Below are 16,345 nucleotides of genomic sequence, written 5' to 3' on the forward strand. Positions count from 1 at the left end.
AAACCATAGTTTTTTATAGCATTCAATTTTGTTTGGTTACAGAGCTATCAAATAGAAAATCAGATTCCTCCTGCCACACCCAACTGTCACAACTTCTCTTTCAGGATTTGTTAATAGTTCTCTCTTACATTTAATTATGTATTACCTGTAACCAATAGAAAGTTGAGGTATTCTATTACATTGTGTTCTGAAAACAAGATAGTCAATTTTACTTGTAATACAACTTTGGTTCACACAGGAATCACAATGGCTAGCTTGGATGCATTTGTAACAGCTCTTATCACATAGTTAGAAAGCCAGAAAAATTGTGATTGCTAGAGGAAATTGTCTGCTTTTTTGCATATTATTAGTCTATGTTCTTTGGTGCATTATTTAATTAAATAAAAATTGTTTAATGCACTACTGCCATCAGTGTAAAAACAAAAGGGTTAAGTGTCATCGATAGTCGACAGGAAAAAAAAGAATACTCAGATAAGTACTTTATTTCTTGTTTTATATGTTTATTCTGTATTTATTATTATACATGTAACTAATATGTGAAAATAGAGATCTCTTTAGGTTATTAAGGTGAGATTAGGTGAAAAAAATGGTAATAATAATAATGTAATAAAAATATTTCACAAGGTACGCACATGAGCAGCTTGGAGTAGCTTGTGGGTAATGTAATTCATTTTTCTCTGTAAATACTGTCTTACAGTCTATCATTGTGAACTCTGGATTTCAAAGTAGAATTTATATGACAGTCATGATGTCTTAATTGTGTTAAGTGAAGTTATAGAGTTTTGTTAATTTTGTGCATTTAATAATTTAATTCTTGTGGGTTGTGATTTTAGATTATATGCTGAGGCAGTTGAACGGCGCCTCAAATCACTGGGAATGACAGTGGACATATTATTTCTAAAAGATCAGGCTCTCCTTATTCAAACAGTTGAGGATGTTGCTCGGAGAGGAAGTTTGTATGCTGTTGTTGTTACAGCAGACAATGAAGTTCATAATTCTGTGATTTTGAATATTCTTCATGGATCCCCTCAAGGTAGGTTGTATATTTTCAGTTTACGTCCAGTGCTTTGTATCTACGTATCTGGAGAGGCAGTGAAAAATACATTATAGATTTTAGGCTGTCTTAAATATTACAATCTAATTTTAAACAAAAATCGTATGGTTTTGAATATCTAATATTAGTCTTTGCTTAGAAAAATAAAATTGATTTTACACACAGTCTGCAGTGTAGTAAACCAAGCAAAAACATTACACCTGTTTTTATGGATATTCAGTGCCGAAATTGAAACAATTTTTCAGTGTTTACTTATAAAAATAGTTTATAATAATTTTAAGCTAAGTTTGCCATACAACTGATTATTCAATGTCTGTTTTCAAATAACTGTTTGTCCATTAAAATTTCTCTTTTTGCAAGAAATTGGGGTTTGAAATGGTGCTTCTAAGTTTGCATATTGTTGGTTAGATTTCTCATGAATAACAGAGAAAATTATTTGTGCACTTGTAGTGATTGAGTATAAACATAAATGGTTGGAATTAAATTTCACGAGTGTTCAATAATAACTAAACAAAAGCCTCAATTCATGCTGGAAGTAGAGTGTATTTTTTTCTATGAACTTATGTAAAATAAACATGTATTTATGTGTGTGTGTGTATAATATGCTCACACACACACAAAATAAACAAATAATTATAAACACATGCATACATACACAATGTTAAAACTGAATGCTCAGTTTTACCTGAAACACTGCAGATTAGAATCATGCAGCTGTATTATGCAAAACATGATTTTGAATACATATATAATTTCCACATTTATTATTTGTACAATGAGTGAGACATATTTATCAACTGTGTGACTGTTTAGGTATGTAACATATTCCCATTCTGTCCATAATGAATATGTCTACCAGTGGGACAGCAGTGAGTCTGTGGACTTACCATGGTAAAATTCGGGGTTTGATTCCCCGTGTTGGACACAGCAGATAGCCCAATGTGGCTTTGCTCTCAAACAAACAAAATTATTTAATATTTAGAATTGTTTTTGAAATGCAGAGTAATATCTGTAGTGCTGTTATTTTGTAAGTATTGTATATCAGTGGCTTATTATTCTTTTATGTTCCATAATGTTGTTTGATTTCTACTTCCTGTGATAAATATGAAAAACTTCTATAATATACATATATGCTAAATGTTTATTCTCCTATAGGTTCCTCAACCTGAAAGCTCATTGTTAGTATATTTCTGATATTCTAATTTTCTTCTGAAAATGCTGTAAACAAACTACGTGCAAGATATCATTCAGAAAAAAAAAGTTTATAATTTGATTTATGCGTTTATTTTACCAACAGTTGTAGAAGAAGCTGGTCTTAATGTATAATGATAATAAGACATATCAGTATCAACCAAAGAAAGTATGAGTAATTCATGTTTTATGGGCTTGTGCATATTTATTCAGTGAAGAAATGTTGGCCTATTGTGCACTGCTTGTTACCACATTATGAATGTTTGAAACAATTACTGAATAAGCAGTAAGTCGTGATGCGGAAACACTGTTCGTAAACTTGGTGCAGTAATATTTTTTTGTGAATTTTATGTTATAAAGCTGGGTTTCACACAGACTAGTAGAAACACAGATGCTTTTTATGTTCAGTCAAGTTTGATTTCAGTGTTCATTTAGACATCCATGGCAACATACGCGTGACTTATCAATGTTGCACATAAGACAAACACGAATTGCATTTACAGTGAAGTGTCTTTGATCTTTTAAATTAGAGAAATTAATAATGAAATTTGTGTAATCCTTTTACAGTTTTAAATTGAGCAGTTGTCAGTATGGAGAAGATTTTTGCGGTTTTAGAACCTATTTTTTTCTTTGATGGATTTAGTTTTCACAGAAAAACTAGATCTCAGAGAAATATCTAGCTGTTGGTGGGCTTGCAATGGTATAGTTGTAATAGGATGCTCAATGATGTTGTAATACATGTTCACACGATTCCAGAACTAATACTAATTAATGTAAAACATCATGAGCAATCCTTACTCGAGAACTATATTCTTAAGTGATCTGCATTTCAGTGTAACAAGTGTGTGTTCTGAACTACTGCTAGTAATATTTATTTAAAATGTCTATATAGTAACAGTTATTTTAACAGAGCATAATTGTGCATCTGCTAAAGAAGATAAGTAGATGAATTCACATTCAAGCAAAGATGCTGAATAAACTTAAGTGGGCAAGTATTTTGTAATTACTTCAAACAGACCTTTTTCACTTTTAAAAATGTTTTACTACTATGAAGATATAATGTGGTTTGAAATATGAATGTATTATCATGAATCGATTGTAAAAGTCATATATGTATTACTGTAAATCCAAAAAAACTACAGGCATATTCTTTTAGTAGCTTATGTAGTTGATTCTATTTGTAGAAGTTTTGCATTCCAAAAATGAGAGGGAATATACATTTAACGGTTATGTTGTGCTTGTTCAGTTTGTGAAGTTCTGTGGTAAATTGTGCTCCAGCTATAATAAAAGGTATATAGAAACATTACAGAATAAAAAGTTTTCAAGCTCTTAATTTGAGGTTTTTAGTATATTACCAAAACGGCATTTCATTTTTATTTATAAAAAAAACTGTCTTACAGTCTATCATTGTGAACTCTCAATTTCAACGTAGAATTTTTATGGCAGTCATGTTGTCTTAATTGTGTTAAGTGAGGTTACAGAGTTATGTTAATTTTGTGTTGTTAATAAGAAAACATTTCAGTGCACCCTAAATGTTGAAACTGCACAAATAAAACTTGGGTTATAAATATTTTTTGGGCGCTGTTGTATGTTATGCAATAGTTTTACTGGAATTTTTTTCATAAATGCCAGTAAAGTCACAATTGTTTTTTTTTGTTATACAGAATTCTTAAGGACTGGCAGTATGAAAGAGGTGTTTTTCTAGTGGAATAGCAAATGTTAAATTGTAACCTTTATTAAGGCTAAGAAGCATAGAAAATAATAGACTATTCCATTGCTATCAAGTCATACTTTTTGGATACTTTTATATTCTTTTTGTCAGTATTTTGTCCCTGCACTTTTTCAAAATATCGCAGAAATGATTTTGTTGCATATATCATTGGTATTAGGCCTATTTCAAATACCATGTCTAATGATATATTATTAGTAACAACTGTTATTCTGATTAAAGCCTTTAAGTGAGGGTCTTTATTCATTAGGCATCAGTAGATGGTTATCAGGTAGAATCCTAGGAACAAGGCCCTCCAATTGTTACAAATCTCCTTATTATAGTTGGATATATAGTAAGCTGGCACAAATATTATACGTCTTTGACAGTTTTTCTTTCCAAAACAAAAGATGTAATCAATGGGGATAATTATTCCAATTTTTAGAAAACCAATTCAGGTATTGCACCTTAATACTGTGTATCATGGTCATTATCAGAACTGATATAAAAGTTGAAAATTAAAGACCTAGTCTAATTTTGATAATTTTTTAAACATGATACTAAAGTTATATCATATGGATTAATTGTGTACTTTTTGATTACCTTTATGCGTTTTTATAAGGCTTTTTATATGACGACTATGAGCTAAAAAACTCCTCCCTAGTCAGGAAATCTTTGAGTGATGTCACACCATGACTTTCCTTTTTGTTTCTTTTACTGTTTGCATTGACTGTCAAAGACAACCATTTTACGTAGAACTATGTACAATGCTTGAACTTGATCCCATGCAGGATTTATTTGTTTTGTTTTAAGATGAATGTGTTCATAGTTTGTACATCATACCCCATTTTAAGTCTCTTTTTTTTTTAATTTGTATTTGCTCTTTGATTTTGCTACATCCAGCAGATTCTTAGTAGTTATACAGTGAAGCAGCAATTTGATAGTTACTAATTTTTGTCATACTGCTGTAAGCTTCAGAAGGATTCACACACACACATATACACAGTGCAGTCATTCCTAAATTTACATGATAACTTTGATGTTAATAACAATCTAGCTTTCAGTAATGACGAAAATGAGCAAGCAGAAAAATGTGATTTCCACAAGCATTTCAAGCAGGATTCTACAACAGAAGTGAGAAAAAAAGAAAAATGACATACTAAATGTTTTCACTGGCAAAGTAGTATGAAAACTACAAGGGTCTACCCTAAATATACAACCTGTATGAGGTGTAATATAAGGCTATATTTATAAAGCACTAAAATAGGTATGCAAAATGTTATAGGTTGAAATTGTATTCATAGTTTACATTTGTAGGCATATTTAGATCATTACGTGCAGCAAAACTTATATACATATATGGTAAAATAAATGCAATTGTGAAGAAACACTTTAACTTATAATAATATGCCCATATAAACACACAATTCTTTCACGTTTGTTTGTATTCTTCTTGGTATCTCTCTAAAATCCATCTCAGTACCATCATTGCAGGCTAATGGCTAAAACTTGCAGGGTTGAAGAACCCCCTTGTACTGTTTGTGCACATCACTATTACCTGCATTTTCATTCTTGTCATTAATTAGTATTAGATCATTATTGATACCATGCTAATTTAGGGAAGACTTTGCACTGTTGTTTTTGTCCACTGTTGTCTTTTGAAGCAATTTTGCCCTAACATAATGTCATGCAATAAAACAGATGACTGTGTTGTTTGCCTAAATTTCCTCATTTGTGTTTGCATGAGAAAATGCATTTTTCTTCCATATATGTAAAAAAGAACTAAAACTCTACTAATAGTCTTTTGAAACATACTTTATTCAAAAAATGTAATAATATGTCCTCACTGGATTGGGCCTTTAATACTTTTGCTTCTACTTAAGTTTTTCTTAAACAAAATTTGGCATAGCCTTGTATGAACACATTTTACTAGGTGTGTGCCTTGCACACACACACACACACAAAATAATCTTTTGTATTTCAAGTGTATTGTTCAGTACAGTTACCATGTCTATAAGAGTGTGTTTAATTATTGAATTTTTGGGGCCATCATTTTTAGGGAATTAAGCAAGTAAATTCTTGATAACTTACATACCAAAATCAGCTTATAATCAGCTTAAGCACTTTTTCCTTTACTTTTGAAGTTCAGATTTACTTTGCTTACTTGAGTATATATAAATGCACAGTTACTCTATAAATACGTTTAGTGATTGTCAGTGATTGTGAGCATTAATAAGGAACTTAAAAAAATTTAAATGCTCCATATAGTAAATTAAGATTTATTTAAAATCAATGTACTGTGAGGCCGGGAACAAAGTGTAAAATATTTTCTTATTTTAAAACCTGCATATGAAGATTTTATCAGTATGGGGTAGGTATAGTTACAACTTTTTGTACTTTTGGTAATTATTAATATGTGCTTAAATAATGTGCTCAACTGTGCTTAATTTACATTTTATATCAGATCAAAATTCTTTGGTTTATTTTGGATTGTATGTGACAAAATCCACTTTCAGGAGATTTGTTTTTAAACAAAGACAGTAAGCACTGACTGTGGAGACTGTAAACACCATTATATGTATTTCCCAATGTTGAGATATACTTTGAGTAAATAAAAGGTATATTTGTACCAAGACTGTATCTGAACCTCGGTTTCTGACCCGTGGAATTTCAACCTTTTTATTATCACCATTCATTACTTGAATTTTAAATACATGGAAGATGTACCTTTTTATTTGCTATAAATGGAAGTAACAGTATCATGAGTATAGCAAACATTGTAGATTGATTTAGATGAGTCAAGTTTTCAAGAATTGTCTCAGGTTATTGTGCATACTGACAAATCTGGGAAGTATAACATTGCATATTGAAGTATGAGTTGAGTCTTTGAGATTTGTCTGAACAAATAATGTGCATACCAACAAGTGTGGGAAGTATAACATTGCCTATTGAAGTACAAATTAAGTCTTTGGCATTTGTATGAACAAATAATGCGCTTACCAACAATTGTGGGAAGTATAACATTGCATATTGAAGTACGTGTTGAGTCTTTGAGATTTGTCTGAACAAATAATGTGCATACCAACAACTGTGGGAAGTATAACATTGCATACTGAAGTATGAGTTGAGTTTTTGAGATTTGTATGTATGATTAATGTGCTTACCAACAATTGTGGGAAGTATAACATTGCATATTGAAGTACGAGTTGAGTCTTTGAGATTTGTCTGAACAAATAATGTGCATACCAACAACTGTGGGAAGTATAACATTGCATACTGAAGTACGAGTTGAGTCTTTGAGATTTGTCTGAACAAATAATGTGCATACCAACAACTGTGGGAAGTATAACATTGCATACTGAAGTATGAGTTGAGTTTTTGAGATTTGTATGTATGATTAATGTGCTTACCAACAACTCTGTAAAGTATAAAATTACATATCGAAGTACAAATTGAATCTTTGAGATTTGTCTGTATGAATAATGAGCTTATTGACAACTTTGGGAATTACTGTATTGGCCTATTTATAAGGCAGTGTTTTTTGATTAATAATTAGACTGTAAAATGCATAGTCACCTTATAATCGTGGCCAACCACAGGCCCCTTCCCCCTAATCTAGCCTGTCACATTCCTGAATGCCTAGATAGCATCTGTCTACACAAGGTCATTGCTCGTTCATGCAACTAATTCATCTGCAGGCTGTTCAGTTATAGTATTGATTTTGGAGATGTAAAAAAGGACATTATGACACTCAATTTTTTTCTTTCCCATGGTTTGTGAAAATGGGGTTGTCTTATATTTGAGATCGCCCTATTACTGGGACAGTACGATATAACATTGCATATCAAAGTACATGAGTCAAGTCTTTGAAATTTGTCTGTACGAATAATGTGCTTACCAACAACTCTGAGTAGTATAATATTGCAGCTGGAGTAGGTTTGCTCACGATTCAGAGTTTTCTTTATTACTTAACAGTGTCTCTCTTGATGACGTGCATTGGCTAGTAAACATTTTTAATAAAGCTTTAAGATTGCTTTTCATAATTGTGGGAAATTAGTAAACAAGTTTTATCGGTACTAAACATTAGTTTATAAAAAATATTTTTCACTAATCAGTAATACAATTATTGCGTCAGTAAATCTACTAACAGCATTGTAACATTTGCAGTTAGTACAACTTAGCATTTTGTTTTAAGGAGATCTAATTTGTCACCCATGCTCAAGATGTTTTCAGCTGTATTTCTGAGTAAGAGTTATAATTTCTATGCTATGTGGGTTTTTTTAATCATGTCATTCCCACAGAGTTGTTAGGCTACTATAAACATGTATTATTTAATCCTATTTTAAGTCATGAACAGTATCTGTGCTTTTATGGTTTTTGTCAACCTGAGTCAAGGAGCAACTCCTTTTGCTAGTATGATGTAACAAGTAACTGGTATCGTTTATCAGTTTTAGACTAGTGAACAAGATTAGTAAAGTATTTTGTTTATATTGTGCTGTGATGTTGGTTAATATTTAATATTTTTTTCTATATTTATAATTAGTTGATAACTAGTTTAAAAATAAACATGTAGTGTAATAGCACTTTCACTTAAATTTCTCATTCATGAATGCCAATTGAAGAAAAACCTCATTTTTATTAGAGAGAATTTTCATGACATACCACACTTTCTACAAATCAAAATTAAAGCTAAGTTAAAATTTTCATTCATTATTCCTTGCACTTCACATACTTTTTCAGCATTTTATCTTGGAGGTGGTTTTAAAATCTTGAAATCAATACTTTTTCAGTTACAGACTTTAAAATGTAAAATTCATTTGTGATTTTTTCAAAATAAAAATATGGATCAATTGCACTTGTTTTATCATCATACTTTAATAGTTTGCTTCTTCTTCCAATAGCTAATTTTTTTTACCTTAGGTATTTTGTAAACTGTTCTGAGTTCTAATAATAGACTTTTTTTTTATCCTACATAAAACTAACAGTACATGAAAGATATTGTACTGTGGAAAAACCTTTCAGGTTTTGTAATTTTGGTTTAGTCAAAGTTATCTGTTTTGAAAAGCTGTTATATAAAACATTGTTAATTAAACACAGCCTGATTCTCTAAGAAAAATGTACAGTAAATTCATTTTGACTTTGACTGTGTTTAATCTTTGTTTTGTGGCAGGATTACAGTTTATTTATGTTTGTTTCTGCATATGTTCAAACTGTAATATTACTTGATTCTTGTTGTATTTCACTCCAATAAGAAGTACGTGTTTACCTTTGTTTGTAGAGCAATTGTAGAATTGAAACTAAGCACTGTTCAAGATCTGCAACAGTGTAACATTATATATAAAATGGTTTTTAATGGAATGCCAAATAAATGAATTAGTTCTACGTGTTTAATAAGCAGTATATTATTAACTTCTAGAAACTTCAAGGCATAGGTGATAAATGACATTCAATTTAACTTCCTATAGAAGCAAGTATTAAAGTGAAGTTTTCCATTTGCTTTGAGTAACTGTAATGTTGTCTGGTGACTACTAAGAGTTTATTTTGGTCCATAACTAATTATACTAGATTTCTCTTGAGACATGTTCTTCAATATTTACAACTCGTGTCATCTCTTGATTACATTTTTTGACTTGAATGCATTGAGAGAATACACCATGCATCGCATTACATTTAGCACTTAGCATTTGTGCATCTAATGTTCACAGAAATGTTAATTATAACACCCACTAGTACAGTTTTGTGCAATTATTAAAATAAATACACAGTAGTTTGGATCCTCCCAACATGGTAAATCATTGCAGTAGATCACTTTATCATGTTTTTTTTTGTTTTTTTATCTATACAAGTACACAGTAACAAAAGTGTGAAAATGTTTCGGCATCATGCCAAACCAATCCACTAAATGTGCACTTGATTCTGAATAATATATAGTAACTCTGTCACATAGTGTAATTCTAAAGTGCTGTGACTCATTGATTTGATGCTTCTGTTGTATTATTTTATATTGAATTGCAAAAAAAAAGAAATCTACTAGATGAAATAGTTTGAAACTTGAAATGAACTTTCTAAAAATGATGTTGCTTTTGCATACGCGCGCGCACACAAATTGTGATAGTTGTTTGAAGTTATAACTTTAAAAAATGTGATACATTTTTAAGAAGCAATTAGAAATGCTTACCTTTGTTTTTGATTTCAATTATTGATTTTTGTCTTCTAAATTCCTCAAAAACTTTCCTATAAAGTTTTTTTTTTTGGTAAAATTGTAACTTTTCATTTTGTTTTAATCTTAAAACATTGCCCACAGTTTCACTGTTTACAATTACTGCCATACAACTTTAACCACACAAATATTATAACCAAGCTACCGTTTTTAAAAACTGTTAATAATAAGGTTTTATTTAACATGTGTAATAAGCAAATTAGCACTGCTTTAATGAACCAGTTTTCAACTTCCATTCTAGGAGACTGAGTGCCATATTATGCTCATGGAAAATGCAGGAAATTAACAAACACTAATGCTGAAATGAATCCAAGATATAAATTTGTAAATTAAATATTTTTATGTATAAAATTAAATATATAAATTTGTTTTATTGAATATATTTTTAATGTGTGGAAGAACAATTACAATCTTATTTTATATACTTTTTTTTTTAATTCAGTGGTGCAGTTTTACCTTGAGGCAGGATGCACCCATCCAGGCACCATCGAGTTAATAAAAACTTTATATAAAATGTCTGAGCATGCTAAAAAGTTTTACAATATTTGTGTTCAATGCCACTTGCAAAAATGAATTATATGAAATATTCTGATGTTGTCATGAACTACAAATAACAAGACATTATGTCATGAGAGATCATGAAATTATGTAACAACTGACTCCAAAAGAAAGAATTGCTTGCTGACTTGCTACCTTGCCCAGTGACTTATGATAGGCAAACTTTTTTAGAAACAAAAAAAAAGGGGGATATATATATATATATATATTTTATTTTTTATTTCACTGATTAATTTAGATATGTGATTTTTGTTTTCAGGTTTATTAAAGAAAATTGTGGGTTCTGTGTGTGTGATTTTCCTGAGTTTAATTACTTTTGAATGTGACATTTTGTTTACATATATATTTTTTGGTGAAAACTAGCATATTATGTGTATCTCACCTTGCACTAATGGTTATAGCACTATTTAAAAAAATAAACAGAGACTGGCAAGTCATAGCTTGAAGCACACACACAGACACATTACAGTATACATTAGACTTCTCTTGTAATTTTTTTCTTTATAATTTTGTATACTGTATCTCATATTTTCTGTTTATGTTGGCCCATGAACGTCAACTGCAGTATTGTGGTATGTGCGAAGTTCTGTAGTTCTAAGCATTTTGTACTTCCAGAAATACAAGTTGGGAGGAGCTTACATGTGCACATTTTTATTTATATAAAGAATTAAACATTTATTGCAGAGAACAAAGAATTTCAACTCCAACTTGCAAGTTTGCTAAGAGTTACTGTTGTGAATTACTTGAATGTAAAGGTTTAAGTATGCTACCAAAGCATACAAGTCTGTTAATAAGTTTACAAAGACAGAAACCTTTTGCAATCTATCTTAACAGTTTTTTTTCCCTTGAAATGCTTGACAAAGTTCAAGGGTGAGCAGAAACACTCATGTTTTGTGATTGTATGGATAAAACTTAGATGTTGAGAGTGATGTTAAATAACATCTTTTTTTCAATTTAGATATAATACAGAAATATAAGATATAACTAAACTTTCTTTAAATGAGTCAACAAAACAACAAAATTTCTGAGCCAACTTTCTGTCTTCACAAAATACAACTTGAATGTGTCATCTGCAAAAAGATAAGTTGTGTTTACATCACAGCAACAAAAGAATAAATAGACTTACAAACTTGATATCATTGGGCTGATAGTGAAATATTGGCTAACAAGGAAAACTTACTTTGTTGCCAAAGATTAAAAATGAAGTTGCACAGAAATTTTCTCTAAACACAACATTGTGCAATATCTTAAGATGTGTATTATAAAGATTAAAATTGATGTGGGGGGGGGGAGAATTGTGGTCACTGTTTCAGCTAATTAACCTTTTTTGATAGTATTGACCACTTAATTCTTTTTCACTTACAGAAATTTTAATCCTTACTTTGTATTTCTGATTTTTTCACACTACATGCGTGTGTGTTTGTTATTCATGATAATAAGTGTATTAACATGAAAACAATAGATACCTAAGTTGCTTGTTGTAAGTGAATAACTTAAATTATATCTAAAAATTGTAAAAATATTTGAAGTTGGTTCACTGATTCCAAAAAAAAATTTACTAGTATGTATTTCAGAGTACATAATTGTTTATATTTAACAAGGCCTATTGTGATGGTGATGGTTTATGTACATGTGTATCAGAAGATATTCTCCATCGTTACACGTGGATTGTAGGTAATTTCATAAGCTGATGTCCTGGTAGACCAAATAACAGAATATTTTTGTGCTTATGTGTATATTTTTTGCATACCATTTTTGTAAGGTAATGTATGATTACTTCTTCAGTGCTGAAAAAATAATTTAAAGCTCAGATATTTTTTTAAATATTTTTTATGAATATTATAATACCCAGTATTTGGAGTTAAATACTGTTGCTTTTATATATTTATTATTTTTGATCCTCACCTATGATGGTTGTGATAGTAAACAGTCTTAGAGCTTTTAATGCAGTGTAATGAAAAAAAAATTATAATCTGTAAGGAGCAATTAACCAAAAAATAAGATTTTATTTTTGTTAGCAACCCAGTTTAAAGAATTAAATAGGACTTATATATTTTCTTTGGCTGTTTTAATTATTTTGAGAGTTTGATAATTTAAAATGTTAACTCTTTTAAAGAAGTTTTAAAACTTAAGTTTGATAAATTATCATTAATACTGTTTCATAAAAAAGCTCAACCAAGATAAAGGTGAAGATATTTTATCTTAATTCTTTTATTTTGTATTTCTTTTTTATTGTAGAGCATCGTAACATTCCCCTTGAAGATGCCATGAAATTGTTGTCTCGTAATTTCCACGATTTTACACAAAGTAAACAGTTTATTCGTGAGAAGATTGATGTTCCAGGCTCACATCCAGAGCTTCAATCTGTTCCTACTCCAGATAAAGATATCAGCTTCCTTCTGAATCTTTTAGCAGATGGAAAATACTTGAGTGTGAAAGAGATAGATCGCCTGATAAAATACTTACATGATAGGAAAGAGAAACTGTTGGGTATTGAAACAAGACAGTCTGGAAAAGTGAACATAAATACTCCTGACACATTATCTAAACCTCGTGGTAAGCATAGAAAGTAAACATATTACCTTTTTGTACTGTATTATGAAATATGTATGTTTTTTATTGTTGATATGAGTTTTGGATAGATTTTGTTAATTTGTTTTATTTTGGTATAATTTGCATAAATATTGAATTTAATATAGCTGTATTATTACATTAAAGTTTATGAACATCTGATGAACATAAAATTTGAATTATTACTTCACAGATTATCAGTCTTATAATCCCAGTTTTTCTCTCCACAGATGACCAACCTAGTAATCCTCAGGATGAGCTTCAAAAAAGAATACTAAACTTGATTAACCAAGGTGCCCCTCCACCAACATCAGGTTCACTTAGTAGCCAGCCAGCAGAACTTCCAAATCCTCCCTCCACTTACATCAATTTTGACAATCCAAGTGTGCAAAAAGCTCTGGACAGTCTGATTCAAACTGGACCAAATTTACTGAAGAGTATTAGTCTATCAACTGGTACATCTGTTCCATCCTCCATCCCTTCATCCTCAGAGCAGTTATACTCTATGCCTCCAGGTTCAATTGCACAAGCTTCTCAGTCTCCACTTATGTCTTTATCTCAATTACCACCTGGCTTTAACCAACCACCTCCACCACCACCCCCTCCACCAACTAGTCAGTCACAGCATCCTAGTTTTGGAGTTCCAGGTCAAAGGGAAGGGGACATGGTGAACCAACCCCCAGGGTTTATGGGTGGAATGGGACAGGACCAAAATTCCCTGATGGGCAGTCAGAATCCCATGGATACAGGAATGGGTATGATCTCCCATTCTAATAACCAACATCAAGGTTTTATGGGTGGTATGGGACAGAGCTCTGGTCTCATGATGGGAGGTCAAACATCGATGGATTCAGGAATGGGAGGAACATCTCACTCAAAGAACCACCCACAAGGATATATGAGTGGCATGGGACAAAATCTCATGATGGGAAGTCAAGGTTCTATGGATTCTGGAATGGGAGGAATTTCCCAGTCGAAGAATCAACCCACAGGATTCATGAGCAACATGGTAAATATGATGGGAAATCAGAGTTCTATAGATACAGGAATGGATGGAGATTCCCAACTCAAGAATCAACCCTCAGGGTTCATGGGTGGCATGGGCCAAAACCCAAACTCTATGGCAAGCAATCAGAGTTCTATGGATACTGGCAGAGGTGGTCCAACTCATCCTCCCATGAGTTCCCTACTTGGCTCTCCTCCATCTCAGCCACCCTCAAGTTATGGAGGCCAAGGGCCACCAAGCTTGCTTGGAACTGGTCCTAAAAACAATGTTCGACACCCTCTTATGGGAAATCAGGTGAACCGTGGTGGACGCCGTGGAAGAGGTGGAGGACTAAGAAGATTTTGAAAAAGCATGTTTGTTTTGGTAATAGTGGTAGTAAGACCAACTTTTAAAACGTTGCTTCATTTTTGTTCTTTCTTGTGTAGGAATACTTTACAGCTTTTGCTGTTAAATTTGTGCTGTCAAATAAAACAAAAAACAACTGTGTATGTACCTTGATTTATGATTAAACTGATCTGTTTAGGAGAAGATTTTGTTTTTGAGTAGAAGTTTGACATATAAAGATGTATTCCTTGTGTTAAACTTCGAACAGTGTTTTATTTCCACATTTGTGTTATTGTATGCTGTGTATGGGCTTTTATTTTCCAAGTTCCTCTCGGTAGATGTGGTGTTTGACATATTGTCCCACTTTTCATACTTTCTGTAAAAGTTTAGATTTCTCACATAGTTAGTGTTTGTGTAATATCAATCGTGATGGTATGTAAAGGGTTCAGAATTGACTTTTCATCAAAAAATTTTTTGACATTTTTTACTGGATATTAAATACAATTTGCAAAAAATTTGGTTTAAAGACAGTTGTAATAATGCTATGACAGAAGTCAGAATTCATGCATTACTGAAAATAAAATATTATGTTCTGTATGTTTTAAATAAAATTTTATTGGCCAATCAGAGATAGATGTGTTATAGGTTCATTATATTTGTTTTTAGCCATGTATTACAGATAGAATGACAGTAACTTTTCAAAGCCAATAGTGACTGCGAGACTGAAGCTTACTGCAGTTGCAAATAATTACCAATTACTGTACATTTCGAACTAGTTTTCCAATTTTTGAAGTTGGGTAATATATCATCACTGCTTTCAATAAATAGCATATTAATTTCACATGCAGTGGTTTATACTCATAATTACCATTATTGACTGTATGTTTTCATACACTTCCTAGAAAATTACATGATTATTTGTTTATTCAGAGCCCATAGCAAAAATAAGCATGTTATTGTTTATTTTATATCATGTTTGAACTTTTAAAAATATTTCTGATCCGCTGGTATAAGTATGTAATAAACTCACAATTCTGAAATAATTTTTATTTCTTCCTTCACTAGGTATTTATTGTAACTAAATAAAAGGCAATTGTTGCTGAACGTTGTCTAATCTATTGGAGTAGGCTTAAATAAAAGCCTTTAAATAAAATAGATCCCATAAACCTACGAATGTAGCTTAACCACATTTATAAGTTGTAAATGCAGTTCAGTTGTATTATTTAGATGTCAAATCTACGTTAATGTATCATATTTTCTTTAAACATGATTATCAGTTGTTACAAGTGTAAATCAACCTAGATGACAAAGGGAAGTAGCTTTTTAGCTCTGTTACATTTGTTGAAACACTCTACGTTGAGTGCATACATTTGTGTCATTCTTATATCCTGTCCCTTAGGAATTTCAAACCAGTATTGAGGCAGGCGTGTTCCAATGTTTGGATTGTGAATGCGAAGATTTATGGTTTGCGTGTTGTTGCAAAAATTATGCGTTCATCATTTTGGGGCCGTGAGTGCGCTACAAGAACGATGGTCAAATTGCAATATTCGGACAGACAAAAGTTGGCGGTGGGTGTTGTTAACTAGCTGCTTTCGCTCTAGTCTGCTAAACTCAGAGACGGCTATGCGCTGATATCCCTACGTAGCATTTTTCCTTTTTGTAAAGCAAGCCTCACTCACATGACACTAAATATATTCCTAATAAATTCGCATG

The 16,345-nt window shown here is 31.4% G+C and overlaps 1 pseudogene; it reads left to right on the forward strand.

Annotated features, from left to right (window-relative positions):
- Positions 1 to 15,669, forward strand: part of LOC106470680 — a 59,615-nt pseudogene extending 43,946 nt beyond the window's left edge.
- Positions 15,670 to 16,345: the final 676 nt, after the last annotated feature.

The sequence above is a fragment of the Limulus polyphemus genome, unplaced genomic scaffold (genome assembly GCF_000517525.1).
Source record: "Limulus polyphemus unplaced genomic scaffold, Limulus_polyphemus-2.1.2 Scaffold106, whole genome shotgun sequence".
NCBI lineage: Eukaryota > Metazoa > Arthropoda > Merostomata > Xiphosura > Limulidae > Limulus > Limulus polyphemus.